At 35.8% G+C, this 5060-nt stretch overlaps 1 non-coding gene across 1 annotated transcript; it reads right to left on the bottom strand.

Moving 5' to 3' along the window:
• Positions 1–896: 896 nt before the first annotated feature.
• On the bottom strand, positions 897–969 carry Trnak-cuu. The gene has a single exon. It is a non-coding gene; the product is annotated as a tRNA-Lys (tRNA).
• Positions 970–5060: the final 4091 nt, after the last annotated feature.

Here is a 5060-nt window from a genome sequence, read left to right as displayed (position 1 = left end):
TGAATTCTACAACCTGCTATTACGCTATCCAAAATTCTTGAAAGACGGTAGGTCTTCTGATAAGTAAACAGTTAACAATGATGTTCTTGGTTCACGATCCAGAAGTCCATGTTCAGCAGGCATTTGATATCTACGATATTGTTTACTGTTTTCTTAGTGTTTTGAATTCTGGCATAATTCTTGGAAAAATTTATGTATTAGAATATGATTCAGCGTCATGATACGTATGTTTTAAAGTACGTTGTTAAAATAAATTCCTATTCCCGTGTATGAACGTTAGTTTTCATTTGTCTCTTTCAAGCAGTGCTGGCATATATATGAAGTATATTTTCTTTGAACGTAATGTCCCGTTTTCTCGTTTCTATTTTTCAGAAATATTACTTTTTTTTTACGTAGAAAATATAGCCACCCCTAGTCTATGGCAGTTACGCGTCTACCAACATAAATGCACCTTATTAGTGTTATTTGAGGTAAGTGCAAAACTGTATAAATATTTATCATCCACGCCTGTGTTCTAGGCCTTATCTTCTCCACAATGAAAACATGCAATACTTCGTGTATCAGCCAGGTGACATGGGCAGTTAACTACGTATGTAAATCTGTGGAAAATTGATGTCTAGTCATTACTCCTCCATACGTATGTAAAAAAAAAAAAAAACATTAGGCTGAAACTGAAATGTAACAGTATCACACTACTTTTCAGACGAGAACATAAAAATATCCCACTGATGGTTGCACAGAAAGTGCTGAAATATGTTTGCGAAAAGTAAAATAAAGTAACTGCGATTTGCATAATATGGTGGAACACATCACCAAGTCAACTCCATTTGTTGCATAATATATCGCATTTTCCGAGGAAAAACTGTAGAAATTCCAAAGCGATGTTAAAAATTATTCGCCCAACGTGGGGCTCGAACCCACGACCCTGAGATTAAGAGTCTCATGCTCTACCGACTGAGCTAGCCGGGCGACGTGGATTTATTGAGTAGCTCATACCTACTAGTACTTGATATTCCGTAATAAGTTGAAATCGTATTTTTCTTCAGCGTGCAATAAGAAATGCTTACATTCTTTTTTTTTTTCGATTAGTTATTTCGAGTCCGCTTTCTCCTTAGAAAAGCCTGTAAGCGTCACCCGAACAGTATCCACTGCACAGCACCCTTCCGCACACCGCGATCTTTCCAATCATGCCTTAGTGTACATTAATCGTACTGTTAGCATTTTGTGTTCGCCTTTGATTACCGAAACTCTTTTGGTGGTGCTGCCTTGATGACGCACTATACACGTGCCACAAGAATAAATATTCCAACAGTTTCGTGCACGATAAGACAAACGTTCTAAAGTAGTTACTTTATTCTGAATTCTGGATGGGTGGCGTAACTGTCCGCATCATAGTATGAGATGGTGGTTTTAACAGGACTAGAAATAGTGTTTTCATTTGTTTCTACATCATTTATACTTACATAGAGGGCTTATTTTCGATAAAAATTAACACAACGGCCACATTTCCAGCAGAGAGTTACTGATACTGACAACGGCGAATAAAAGTCTACGTTGCAAAGTATTGGAGACGACAGACTGTACACAAGCAGAAAAATTAAATTTCAGTGTAGGATCATTTAGGTATAAAAATAAGGAATCATATATAATCATCTTTTGGATGCTTTAGCTATTGTTACTTTCACTGCTTGCCAAGAAGAATTAGAAAGAAATTCCGTCTTCAGCAAGACACAGAATGTTTATTTACGCTCCACCCGAAAATATTCCAGCATTTTCTGTGACATCTTCAACGCTTTTTTTTTGCCTTTATTCTATCCACATAATGCTACCAGTTATTTTGAGGGGGTAGTTTTATATGTACCATGTCATTTGGTTAGATCCTGAAAAAAATCATCTTTCAGATGTTGGGTAAAGCAAAAATAAACCAACTGTATCCTGCAAAAGGCGGATTTTCTGTTACATTAAACAGATTTAACACTCACATGTCCAAACACCCTGACCAACATTATCTTAATGAGTCTGCATAGTTTTGTTTCAAGTTCTCATAGGAAATTGCTCTCTTTCACACACACACACACACACACACACACACACACACACACACACACACACACACACACTTAGGTAGCCACCATTTCAACAATGAAATATGGCAAACAAGCTTATAAATAAGAGAAATTTCACAAAAACATTGAAATGTTTAAGAACTGTCAACACTACATCAGAAAATATGAAGGTTAGACACTCAACAATAAGGTTACACGTTTTACATCATTAATTAGAATAATTTAAGAAAATAGTGTAGGAAAATTAACCTTAAAATGTTTGATTTATTCCTCAAGTAGACAGCCAAAATTTTAAAAATGTATTTCGTTAGATTTAGCTGCTTTCATGAGTGTAAAGCCATTTTTCAGGACATTATACAATTCCTTGCAAGACATGATCAGTGGCATCTTGAACAATATTTTACCTTTGTGCTACAATATGACAAAAATAAATGCATGAATACTATTTTTGTGGTATTAGTTTGCCTAATGCTCTAAAATCAAGTACATTGTTTGTATGTTTATTATTTCCATAATTTTTTTATTAGTGCATTAATACGTCCTAGATGTTTTACTCCCTTTGTAGTCTACATATCAATGTTCCCAATAACAAACATGGAAAGTAAAAGAAGTGCATTGTGTACATCACAGATCTAGCTATTTTCACTAAAATTCCTTGTGTATTTGGTCTTTTTACTTCGACCTACAGTTTATTTGAGTTACATGGTTAGTAATCATGGCTAAATTGAATTTATTAATTATATATGTATAAAAAATCCTTAAATATATTTCAATTTTATAATTTATTGCGAAGGATAAAATAAAATGATGAAAAACTGTGGCAGCTGTGAGAAAGAAATCCAAGCTAACGAACTGCTAGTGTGGTGCACTTAACTACTGTACCTCGATACCACTACATCAATTATTGCTCAAAAATCTCTCTAATTTTAGTGCAATATTTACAATGTGCTACAGTAAATTAGAACATGGTCACTGGCTGCCAAGGCATATTATTAATGATGTTAATCATAAGCTCTCTCTTAATCAAAGAAGCTGAACATGTGTTTTTTTTATTTGTCCACTGTTTCATGTTGAGCAAATATAAATTGGCCAAATCAAGAGCACTAAAAATAAATAAAATATAAAGGACACAAACTTCTTGAACACTTTGAGGTTTGCTGCACCATGTTTCATTAAAACAACAGTCCATTTTGCTAAGTGACTTTGTACACATCCACAAATATAATGTAAACCAATTTTACAGATGCAAAACTCTTCATATAATTCTCCCATATTGAGGTCATTCTCTGCCTTAAATTAATGAAGTCATATCTTCAATAATTACTTTGTTAGGATTGTCAAAAACACTAAGTTAGATTCCAGACTAGGGCTTATATTCTACAGCTCATATAGAAAAAAATGTAAATTTTTGCACTATTAAAAACTAGAATAAGTTCACTCTAAGAACATTGAAAAATAGTGAATTCATATTAACATTCAGACAGTGCGGCATGTCCTACACAGCCCTGAAGACAATTATTTTGCAGCTTGCTCCACCAGTAGCCATAGTATCCAACAAATGTTTACTCTCCCCAGAATTCATGAAACTGGCATGGACAGTACCAGTCTACGAAAAATGTGACCCTTGTGAAGCGCCCAGTTTTATACCTGTTTTAATAATCCCGATTTCAGCTAAAATTGTAGGGTTTATGATGGAACACCTGATACTAAGTTATTTGTAAGACAATGAACTCGTCCAGGCAAACAACGTGGTTTTCGAAAATGAAAATCAATAGTTACAGCAACACTGGATTTAATTACGAAGATAAGGCAATGGGCTGAGAAGAGAGGAAATGTGGCACTGACACTCTGTGACCTCAGCAAGGCATTTAACTGTATCTCGCACAAGATACTACTTAATAAGCTAAAATGGTGTATTTGAGGTACTGTTATGGCAACTCTTCCGTCTTACCTTGAAAATCGAAGGCAGGTAGTATCGGCCAAGGAGCAATCTCCCAAGAACGAAAACATGGGGTGCTGGGACCCATCACAGGACTTCTCCAGCTCCTTATTTATGTCGGTGATGTACGCTGTAACAACCACAAGTTACGGTTTGCAAATAACACCAACTTTTTTGCCGATAGAAAAACTACTGCACCAGCTCTTTAAGCAACAGATATGTTCTTTGAAAACATCAGAGAGTGGTTCATCGACAATTAAATAGAAATGAATGAAAAAAAAGATCTGATTTGCAGCCTGGGCAACACTGGATACCAGGATTACATGGAGGCTGTCAAAGTACTGGGTTCCACAGCTCACAGCAAACTATCAATGAACGAGCACAAGACTAAGGACTAAGCACAGGACTAAGAGAGAAAGAATTCCTTTCCAGAACGTTTACGGTTAAACCTAGAAACATATAAACTGATAAGCCAATCATATCCTACAGTAACTTTGTGATATTCTGCGCTTCATTATATTTCTTGCTCCAAGATCTCCCATGTAACACGCCTTTCGAGGAGGAGACTAAAGGATGTATTAACCGACCAGTACCTTATGACAGTGTATTATGCGCCATTTTAATAGCCAAATTAAAGATGGCCTGTTGTTATGAGGCCACTCTTCTGGTTGCAAGAACATGTTAATGCTACAAAAAAGCTGTCAGGATCATCACTTCAAGCAAAACACTGGAGCACTGCAAGCCTATATTCACCCGATCGGGAACAATTATGACAATTTTCAGTCAGTATGTGTGTTTACGTCTCATCAGCTTGAGTCAAGAAACACACAACAAGAGGAACATGAAAATACCAAGCTGTCGACTGTCTGGCACACAGAACAGCTTAACAATCAATGGTTGCTCTAACAATGTACAACACAATGGCTCGAGAAATGCAACTTCTGCCACCAGGATTAATTAGAAGGAATATTGCCCAAGATTTGAAACACCCATTATACTCTATTGGAGAATTTTTCAGCAATGACTGGACAAAATAATACTGTTATTGTTTGTTA

Source organism: Schistocerca piceifrons, chromosome 8 (genome assembly GCF_021461385.2).
Source record: "Schistocerca piceifrons isolate TAMUIC-IGC-003096 chromosome 8, iqSchPice1.1, whole genome shotgun sequence".
Classification (NCBI taxonomy): Eukaryota; Metazoa; Arthropoda; class Insecta; order Orthoptera; family Acrididae; genus Schistocerca; species Schistocerca piceifrons.
The sequence above is the reverse complement of the archived record's forward strand: the minus strand, read 5'-3'. Positions and strand labels throughout refer to the sequence as shown.